The 11,641-nt window shown below is 38.9% G+C and overlaps 1 long non-coding RNA gene across 1 annotated transcript; it reads left to right on the forward strand.

Annotated features, from left to right (window-relative positions):
* The first annotated feature begins 672 nt into the window (after window positions 1–672).
* On the forward strand, window positions 673–10,391 carry LOC125427343. The gene is made up of 4 exons (XR_007243672.1): window positions 673–838; window positions 1,127–1,134; window positions 6,622–6,626; window positions 10,381–10,391. It is a non-coding gene; the product is annotated as an uncharacterized LOC125427343 (long non-coding RNA).
* The last annotated feature ends 1,250 nt before the right edge of the window (window positions 10,392–11,641 follow it).

Consider the following 11,641-nt stretch of genomic DNA (forward strand, 5'->3'; position numbering starts at 1 on the left):
TCTTTCCATCTCTTTGACTGTATTGTACTCCACAACAAAAGTCAATGTAGGGAGGAAGTCAGAAAAGCTAAAGCTCACAATGAGCTCAGACTGACGAGAGATGTTAAAAACAATTAAAAGGGCTTTTTTGGCTATGTCTGTAGCAAAAGGAAGAGAAAGGATATGATAGGTTCACTGCGTGGAGAAGATGGTAAAATTCTAACAGGGGACACAGAAAAGACAGAATTACTCAACACCTTCGTTGCCTCGGGTTTTTCCCAAAAGAAAAACAGTGCTCAATGGAGGAGGGGCGGGGGCGGGGAGAGATGGATCAGAAGATACAGTAGGAGAAGTTCATCACAGAATACATAAAGAGCTAGTACAGGAATACCTGAATACTTTAAATGAATCCAGATCTCCAGGGCCTGATGAACTACATCCCAGGGTATTAAAAGAACTGGCAGAAGTAATCTCAGAACCACTTGCTATAATATTTGAGAACTCCTGAAGAACAAGAGAAATCCCATTGGACTGGAGGAGAGCTAATGTTCTCCCCATCTTCAAAAAGGGGGGAAAAGAGGACCCAAATAACTACCGCCCAGTCAGCCTGACATCAATACCAGGAAAGATTCTAGGGCAGATCATTAAGGAGACAGTCTGTAAGCACATGGAAGGGAATAATGAGATCACTGAAAATCAACATGAGTTTCTCAAAAGCAAGTCATGCCAGACTAATCTTATCTCTTTTTTTTGATAGAGTGACCAACTTGGTAGATGAAGGGAATGCTGTGGACATAGCATTTCTTGATTTTAGAAAGGCCTTTGAAAAGGTGCCCCATGATATTCTTGCAAACAAGCTGTTAGATGGATTTGTAATTGGTTAACTGGCCAGAGTGCTCATCAGTGGCTCATTTTCATCCTTGAGAGAAGCGAGTAGTGGAGTGCCTCAGAGTTCTGTCCTGGGCCAAATGCTATTCAATATTTTTATCAATGACTTGGATAATGAAATAGACAGCATGCTAATCAATATTGCAAATGATACTAAATTAGGAGGGGTAGCTAATACCCAGTGGGACAGGGACAGGATTCAAAATGACCTGGACAGATTAGACAGCTGGGCCAAAACAAACAAAATGAATTTCAACAGAGATAAATGTAAGATTCTACACTTTGGCAGAAAAAATGAAATGCACAGATATAGGATGGGTGACACCTGACTTGACAATAGTACATGTGAAAAGCATCTGGGAGTCTTAGTAGACCACAAACAAAACATGAGTCAGCAGTGTGATATGGCAGCCAAGAAAGCCAACGCAATTCTGGGTGGCATCAATAAGATTATAGTGTCTAGATCAAGGGATGTAATTGTACCACTCTACTCTGTATTGGTCAGACCTCACCTTGAGTATTGTGTTCAGTTCTGGGCACCACAATTTAAGAAGGATTTTTACAAGCTGTAATGTGTTCAGAGGAGGGCAACCAAAAAGGTAAAAGGTCTGGAATCCATGCCCTATGAAGAGAGGCTTAGGGAGCGGGGGATGTTTAGTCTGAAGAAGCGAAGGTTATATGATAGCTATGAGACTCTGGGTCCTAGTCTCTGAGGCAGCAGAAAACAAGCTTGCTCCCTCTTCGACATGACATCCCTTCAGATATTTAAAGCTTGTTTTCTGCTGCCTCAGAGAATAGGACACAGAGTCATGGGCTGTTTCTGCACTGCCAGCTGAGTGGGGGTGCATCTGCATAGTTTATGCCAATGCACCCCCTGGGACCATTCGCATGGACTGTTCTGCTGGGTGTGCAGCCGACGGCGTAGCCTTCACACAGGCTGTGCCATTACTGAAGGCTCTTACCTCCTCCTGGCTTCCATCACGTTGTGGAGGCCAAGGGACATGCCCCTGCGGCCAGAGCAATGTCCCCTGGCCTCCATAATATGACAGAAGCCAGGAGAAGGTAAGAGCCATTTGGGGAAGGCGGGGGGAAAACACCGCCTTCCACCCGCTGCCATTCGCACGGCAGCAGGTGGAAGTCGCCACTTGAGGTTCAAAAGCAGCATTTTCACGCTGCTTGGCCAGCATGAGCACAGCATTGCTGCGATGCAGCAGCACCTACTGTGCGAACAGCACCCCAGGGACGGTGTTTTTACCATCCCTGGTGCGCTGTTATTGGGCTGTGCAAAAACAGCTATGTATTCAAGGTGCAGGAAAAGAGATTCCATTAGGAAGAACTTCCTGACTGTCAGGGCTGTTTGACAGTGGAATTAACTGCCTTGGAGAGTGGTGGAGTCTCCTTCTTTTGAGATTTTTAAACAGAGGCTGGATGATCGTATGTCAGAAGTGCTTTGATTGTGTGATCCTGAATGGTAGGGGGTTGGACTTGATGGCCCTTGTGGTCTCTTCCAACTCTATTATTCTATGATTCAATGATTCAATTTTTTAATTGCTGCCTTTATGCTGTGCATGCGTTGACATTTTAAATTGGTCTAATGATGTATATTTGGAATGGTTGATTTCAATGATTTAAAAATATGGTTTTTAATTAAGTATGTTTTAAATTGTTGGCCACCTTGTAAAGGCAGAAAGGCAGCATGTAGACTTTGTAAATAAAATAAATGGTTATAATACGAAAGAGACACCCAAGAAAGTGGACTTCATTTTGTTGCATAAATGACACTGAAAAACATGTACTTGCTGCATCATCTAGCATTAAAACTGTCCTATTGCAGTCAGCAAGCCTAAATTAATTTTAACTAACACAGGAGAGAATATTTAATAGCTCATAATCTTAGCACTAGCAACACAGATGTTTGTTGTCACATATTTACACTTTTATTGATAAAGATAATTTATATTAATTCTCCTGCAATGATGACAGGCACCTAATGTATTTAGTTTTCTGTCCCAAAGGAGTGATCTTTCTTGCTGCTTTATGAATCATCTCTAGATGAACTTTATGAGACCTTTTCATCTGAGAGAAATCATTTCGCTTAGAAGTATGTTCTATTAAGATTGCAACTGGAATAATTTTATGTGTTGCTGTACAACCCCAGTTTTTTTTGTGTAGACAATGATAGTTTTTTGTGTCAGAACAGAAACATTTGCAGAACAGAAATGATTGTTCATGGGCCCTGAGTGACAGAGTACTTCTTGTGCAGTCCCTTTTCCTCTAACCACACCCCATCCCTTTGGCCTCACCCCTTAAGCGCTATCTTTACATCTTTAACCACATCCTTTTCCATTTTGTTTCCTTGCTCTGATAAAGAGAGATCATACAACATTTTGCTTTCTTGGTTATTTTAATTAATTAATTACCATCAAGTTACAGCTGAGTTATGGTGACCCCATAGGATTTTCAAGGTAAGAGATGGTTTGTCATTGCTTGCCTTTATTTCACACCCCTGGTATTCCTTCATGATCTCTTATCTAAATACTAAGGCCAATCCTACTTAGCTTCTGAGATCTGATGAGATTGGGCAAACCTGGACTATCCTGGACAGGGTTACTTTTTATTTCTTTGAACAAAACCAGAAAATATATATTCCATTATTTTATTCAGAGTTATATTCACTAAAATTAGTATTTGGTCTTTACCCAGTCACAACTGTCTGCAACTTGTACCAACACAAAATTCCAGGAATTCATACTTTTCTGCCAACCTGACCAACACAATGCTTGTCAGATCTTTCCTTGTTGCACTTGTGACTTTTAGAAATCCCCCCAAATCCCCTTGATGCCCCCTGATTTTCTATTTAAAAAGTGTGTGTGTGTGAGAGAGAAAGAGATTAGAGTGAGCAAATTGTTTCCCAGTGCCTAAGTGAGAATTTACCTTCTCAAGTAATCAATCACCATAAAGTAATAAAGCTCACCATTCCCTGTTTTCTGCAGGGTGAAGTTTGCAAGTTTTAAGGGTGGAAAGCATGCCTGCATGGAGGCATGTGAATGCCCGGACAGCAACGCAGGTTACTTTACCCTGACTGCAACTTGCCTGTGTGGAAGGGGCCTGAAAAAGCCTGTAATATGTCATGTGGTAAGAAAGGTTTTAATGAAATTGCTGCATGCAGACCCACACCAGTATGACATTCCCCATTTAACATAGTAGGCGTGCTTGTTAAATGGGGTAAAAACTAGCAGTAGCAGTGGTCTTTATTTTCTGGCCTGGTATCCTGTTATCTATATCTTTTAGTCTTGAGTCCCATTGTGAACATGGCGGACAGGATCAAAGACTGACATCTCAGTCCACTTACTGTAGTGCACAACAGAACTTGCATTATTGTTCAAATACATAGTTTTCTTTGAAAGCAATAGCTCACATTTTCAGTCATTATGCTATTCACCAGCTTTGTTAGGGCAATTCTGTTGCAAAGGCCATTATTAAAGATACATAATCACCCTGATTACCAAGTGACAAAGTCCTTACAATTTTTGCATGTTTTTAATGACATTCCTAAAAACAATTATGAAATGTTGAATTGTTGTTTGGTTTAGATTTTGCTTGTGGGGATTTTCTATTTGCCCTGGCATGATTTACTGCTGCTGTTTTACCCTTCTTTTGTGGTTGTGGATTTGTTTTGTGTTAATGATTCATTGATATTGTTATGGCCCCTGACACCCCCAGAATATTATATTATATTATATTATATTTCTGCTTTAAAAATCATATTGGCAAAAGCCAGTTGCCAAAAGCACTCCTCTGGGTGTAGGTAGCCGCATGATCACATGACCACAAACTAAAGGTCAAAACTACTTTAACAAAAGCTGAATTAAGATAATGAGTTACTCCTGGTATCCTGGAGGTCTCATTTGAGTCACTAGCATGCTTGATTACCACACCTTGCTATAGAAACAGAGGATATGGAAAGTCACCCTGCCAACAGATACTGTATTCTTTAGTTTGCATTGGAAACGAAGGTCAGCAGCAAATACTTACTGCTCTCCTTTTGTAATGGTTCTCCTAAAAACCTTTACCTCTCCCATGCAAGTCCTAAAGGTCTCAAGCCAGCGCTAAAAATCTGAATATCTTGGGCAGTGACCCTACAGGGTTAATCTGCATGGGAGCATTGCAGCCCTCCCTCATTCAGCTTGATAATGTAATTTGGCCCTATTGTCATGGGGTTAGCAATAGGTGAGCTGACTCATCGAAGTCAGCATCCCAAATCCAGCACAGATGCTGCAGAAGTAAAACTTGCTCTGATTGGTTCCTTTTCCCGCCAAGGAACGATCTGCCCTATAAAAGTTTAGTTCACCTGGAGCACTTTGCTCATTGCCACATGTTCCTCCCTTGGTCTTATTGGTGTTGAGACACGATATCGTCTTCACTGGGTTTCTGTGCTGGCGTGGAATCCCTGCCTTCTACTTCGTCTACTCTCAAGAATCGTTAGGTAACATATTACCCTGCAAAAAACCCCATTCCTCCTCTATCTTCCAAATCTATCTTTCAAACCTGCTTATGTACTAGGAACTTGAATGTATGCACTCTTGTGCCTTACTGTGTGTATGTATTTTTGAACCAAATTCATATAAAACATTTAAACTCAATTAGGACTCTTGTGCTCCTCTGTGGAATATTCTTTGCCAGAATTCCTTCCCCGTAGACATAGTCCCAAAGATCCTCTCGGCCAATCTCTCACAGCCAATGTGAGTTTTAGCTTTTATTCCCCTGTGCTACTTAAAATTCTAAACGTGTGCTGTTACACTCTTAGCAGCTGGTGGAGAATCCCTTTCCTAAATCCCCTTCCCCTGTTAAGGCCGTAACAGAATATTTAGAATATTTATATCCTAATGACCAGACTCAATGTGGTTTACATATCAAAACTGAAAACAGCTCAGACTTGGAATTTAAATTCTTTTTCAAACACTTTGTCGGTCTTCATAAAATAAAAATCAGAGTAGAGCTATTGTGAAAATGGAATATTTTGAAGTGTAATTGTATAGATTTTCAAGGATAATGTGAATTCATTCCTGCTAGGTCTGGATAGATCTATTTCTCCTGTTCTGGACAGAGTCATCCAAGGGATAGAATGGGGGCACTTATTGATCTAGCAGCTTCTGGACAGCAAAGTGTGCCTTTTACCAGTTTATGACAATTTTACCAAAGTGTGCCTTTTACCAGTTTATGACAATTGCAGCAACTCCTAGTCTTAAGCCATGCTGATAGCAAGAAACAATGGGACTTTTAAATGGTAGTTCTTCTTCTGTGACATTTTCTCTACAAAGAAGCTTGCCATAATTTGGTGGAGACATTTTTATTTTAATAAATGTTCAGGGAACCGATTACTCTGTTTTTTAACCTGGTGCTGTTTACTGTTTTTAGAATAGCTGTAGTTTGACAATGATTTTTAATCTAATTTCAAATCATGATTTTTTAAAAATCAAAATGCTTTTGATGCTGTGCTTTCATTTTATTACTGCTGAATGTTATTTTTATTCATGCGCTTCAGTTGTTGGTCCCTGGAACACATCAGCTAGATGCAACCCACCCACACACTACACAGTCCAAATAAATAACCATAGATAATAATTTATTTTCTTACTTTGGCTACTGTGACCATTATGAGACATTTCTAATTAATGACACTGAGAGTGAGCTCATATCCATTTGGTCTGAACTGCTTTATCACAAACCAATGAATTGTAGCCTTAAAACAAGGTGGGGTCAAGAGGCTTATTAATCTAACACAATGAATTCTATAAACATGTTGAAGGAAAAGGAATTGTTTTGGGCCCTCCTCCTTCAGGGTATTAGTCATGGTTTGTAGTTCATGGGAAAAATGTAGGAAGTCTCAAAATTGTGTCCCTATTATTTCAATTTCTCTTAGTCTTTGAATTCCAAAGTGAATTTCCTATTCTTCTTTTGTAAGTTTGCCTGGAAGGGTGTACCAAGAGTCTTTGGAGAGCAACACCTGCAGTTAGTTATATTCAAAGGCATGACTTTTCCAGGGAGTTTCTGAACTGCATGGTTATTGTTCTGGGAAGGATAAAGACCTAGGTTCTTTACCTGACTGGCAGAAACATTCCAGCACCAATAGGACTCTAAACATTGTTTTAAAAGTAATGAGTCCTGCTGGTTTCATCCTGCAAGACACTGAAATCCCACAGGGCAACGTGGCTAGGAATAAAACAGAGGGCTGGAGATCATAATGAGTTTCCTATCCACAGAGGCCATCAAGCTTTTATACTATTTCTTTTCTTTCCTGCAGCTTCAACAAAGAGTCACAGAGCTGTGGGCAACACTCTTGCTCCTGAAGCACACAGAAAACTTGGCAGAAATGTACACTTCAGAAATAATAAGAGATCACTCTACAAAATAAAAGCATAATAATAACTACAACACAAGTAAAAGGAAGTTAAATATGTAAGCTTGTATTGCCAACATGGCTGAAGCCAAATGAACTGAGCTGCCAGAGACGGTAGGTCAAAAAGTGGGGGAGGGTGGCACACTAATACTTAAAACAAGTAATGTAGACTGCCCTAGCAACACTCCTGTGGTAACATGTGGAAAAAATATTACCTCTGGAGCAATCCTTGATCAGTCCATTGGAACACCCTTTGGAATTATTAATCTGACAGCCCCCCCTCCACCATTTTCTCTTTCACACTTTCCCTCAAGCAAAGCATGATAAAATAAAATCAATTTACATCCACTTTTCACATCAGAATAGCAAAATACAAATGTGAAAGTCTGATGACTATTTTCCAAATGAACTATTGAGATGATCCTCAGCTATACCTCTGTTGATTTTAGGACCTACTTTGAATTATTATTATGACAAAGTTGACAACCTCCAGGTGGAGGCTGCAGATTCTCTGGAATTACACCTTATCTCCACGCTACAGACACCAGTTCTCCTGGAGGAAATGGTGCCTTTGACATGTAGACTTTATAGCACTATACCCTTCTGAGGCCACCTCCCCTCCCAAGCTTCAACCCAGAATCTCCAGGAATTTTTTAAGGAAGCCTGCACTGAAATCAATTACTTAGGATCCCCAGACTCCAGGTAGGTTCTGGAGATATCCTGGAATTAGAATGGATCTCCAGGTAACAGAGTTTGCTCCCCTGGTGAAAATGGCTGCTTTGGATGGTGGAGTCTATAACATTACACCCAGTTAAGTCACTCTCTAGGTTCCACCCTCAAAATCTCCAGCTATTTCCCAGTCCCATGTTGGTAATCCTAAAGAAAGGGAGCTTTTAATAACTGGGCGCTAACTCCTAGCTCCTCCCCCTCCCCCCGCAATCTATTTGCAATGTAGAGGGGATAAGGATAGGCAGAGCACAGATTGTTTGTGTGTGCTCTCAGCATGGCATCTGGTTGACTATGATGAAAAATAGAATTCTGGAGTAGGTGGACCTCATCTGAGTATGTGTGTGTGCTCAAAGTAGACTCAACCTTTCATCCCTATGAGGTCAGTAAAATGAGTACCCAGCTTGCTGGGGGTAAAATGTAGATAACTTGGAAAGGCAATGGCAAACCACCCTGCAAAATGCAATGACTTCTCAGTGACGATTTTTCCTTTAAGAAGAGTCTGTGAAGGACTTCATTTTAAGACTTAAGAACTGTAATTAAAAAATTAAAATTGTAATAAAACGTCTTAAAAGAAATATCTGTAACATGTAAAATGTTGTACAATTAAAGCGGACATCCTACATGGGAACAAAATGGGAAGTGGTATGAGCTGTTCTGAGGAAAGGGGAGCGGTATAAATCTTTTTCCTTCTCCCCTATAACTGATATGAACTTTTGATATTTTTCAGAATGCTCTGTGTGCACACAGATAGTACCTCCATTATGGGAGGTCCTTTCATACACATGGTATCAAAATTGGGGTGATGTGTTGTCTGCTGATTCCAATGAATATTGGTGTATCTAAATCCATCCATTAATTATTTGTTGTACACACAGTGTTCTATTCAGCTAAATACTCTGGGAAATCTACACATATAGTATGCCATTCCACCTTTCCCAAACAATAACCAATAGTGCTACTGCACATCATGTACTATTTGAACACTTGAGGTGTTTTCCATTCAGCCGCCATTGCTTTTCAGGAGCAGAAAGCAATTCACTGTAGTTATTGCCAAACTGAAGCTGTAAATTTCAGTTCACTTATTTTGTGTTCCTATACCATTATTCCAACTTTCCAAAGGTCTTCAAGATGGTTTTCAATAAGGTCAAATTACAAAAAATGTTTGAAAAAATCCCAATATCCATACAAATAAAACTAATTTAATCAGTTGCATACTAAACAAGACAAACTAGCTAAATAGCACCTCCTGCTATAATCAACCTCAGAAGCTATCTGAAATAACAAGGTATCACATGCGGAAGGTATCTACACACAAATTTGCTTTGGTTGATCTAATAATTGCATAACATACATTAAAACCCTTGAATTATACCATAGAATCTACACTTATTTTATGTACAATAATGTCCATTTTGTTGATGGCCAAAGGAACTTGTTAAGGCTTTCTGCTCCTCCCATTTGTTTTGAATCAGGGTTATAATAATACTACCCCAAATATTATACAGATGTTTTTGGGGGGAGGGGATGAATCATTTTTCATATTTTGTATGTCTTTCTTACACACTGCTACATACTTTTGTTCTACATATTAATCGTCTCACAAATTAAAGCTTCAAGCAAAACCAGTTTCCTGGGCCAGAGCCATGTTGGCTAATTTTTAACGTTACCTCTTATGTGACTTCCTTCTCCCTACAAAACTTTCTTCTGAGTTCCTTTCACATGCAGGAAAGATTGAATTCACTGTAATGGGGTTCAATTAATTCATAATTTGTTCTTTTAAATTTTTTCTATAGCAACTCTTCATTCTTGGATAGGAAAGCATTTGAACAGGATGATTGTTTTTGTCGATGACGCAAAATACAGGTTTTACTCAGATCTTTAAGCTGTTGCATATTAATCTCTAAGAAAGGTGTGTTTTTTAATATGTATCCTGCTAGAATTATTAATGCCGTAGGCGTTTTGAAAATATAAATTTGGAATTATTTTAGTGCTACAGGAAGTCCTGGTTTGGGTGAGGGAGTGGCATGATCACAGCACTGAAGGGCATTTAAAAAATCCATACACATTTTTATGAAATCCTTGTAATACCACCCTCAAAACTTCCTCATATTTGAGGGGAGATACTCTGGGATACACCAGTGCAAGTGCTTTCTATTTATATTGACTACTGGTCTCAATATTCAAGAGAAGAGAGTATAAAGTTAACAAGCAATTATTTGGCAAATTAGTACTCAACAACCCCGAGTAAATAGGAAGTTTGAAATCTATCTGTTATATAGCTACTTTAATTTGCATAGCACACTGGTGTGTTTGCTTTGCAAATACTTTGCAATGAATCATCATTTGTGCTATACAGTCCAAAGAAAAGCAATCAAAATTCACAGCAAGACAATGAAATTAATTATAACTGTTGAATTCTGTGGTGGTAATTCCTCCTCATGCAGGAAGATTAATTGCATTGCACTTTCCCTGCACTCCACTAAATGATCTGATGAATGTATAATCATTTACAGATTTCTCAAATGCTGAAAATTGATTACCTTTGATTAGCTCTGATCTGCACAAAGAGCTCTGACAGAGTATCACTGAAACATTACAACATTACAGACAAAGTAACAAATGATTTAATTACCAGTGTGCTTATTAATGTTAGATTCCCTGCAGTGATCCTGGCAAATCCGAGGCCTGTAATAGACCTGTGGGTTTCACTGAATTCCATTAGGGTTTAAATAATATTTCTCACTATTTCACAAATCTTTCTTTTCATCGCTGCTTAATAACGCTAATTAATTTTAATTTACACCCCCAAAAATCTACCACATTTCTTACAAACTTTTAATTAGATGCAAAATAAGGAAACTTGCCTCTTTCAGGGAAGCATGTAAATATGATCTGCCATTGTCTATGTTTCCAAATATGGTTAGCATTTCAACGCATTTATTTCCCTGGGATGCTGTTTAAGGAAAAGTATAGAACAAGTGCTGAACAGCAGCAAACACAATTTTACTGAGTTGCTTAAATAGAAACCAAATGTAGGGGGAAAAGGATAGTAAAATGTTTTAGTCACAGAATGGTAAACATCATTTTAATACCTTTTTTTTGTAGTGCCAATATAGATATTCCCTCATTTTGTTAATTGTCAGAGATAAAACACACTGATTAAGCAGCTACAGTGGGTACTGAAGGAATATTTCAGACTGAAAGATCAAGAGAACACTAGCCCAGAGAGATAAGCCTCTGATGAATATTGTTGGCACAAACAAATCAAGCTTTTCCAGGCTTGTCCTCATGATCCCTTAGATCCTCTAAGACTGGCAGCTTCTGTGGCTTTGCCTCATTTTATGTCATTATGTATGACATTCAGTCATTACCAAGCAATGACAATGAAAACCCAGATGATCAGACAAGTCAAACAGCTTACATAAAGCTCTGCTTCAGCACAGGTTCACAGAATATAATATTGGTAATCAAAAGCTTACACTAAGCTGAAGCTTTAATACAGAACAGAGCTGATTTATAATAATAATAATAATAATAATAATAATAATAATAATAATAATAATAATAATAATAATAATAATGCATCAAAGGGGGGGGGGAGAGAGAGATGTAATGCTGCAGGTGTTACTGCATTGTTTTCAGTGC

This window comes from Sphaerodactylus townsendi, linkage group LG02 (assembly GCF_021028975.2).
Source record: "Sphaerodactylus townsendi isolate TG3544 linkage group LG02, MPM_Stown_v2.3, whole genome shotgun sequence".
Classification (NCBI taxonomy): Eukaryota; Metazoa; Chordata; class Lepidosauria; order Squamata; family Sphaerodactylidae; genus Sphaerodactylus; species Sphaerodactylus townsendi.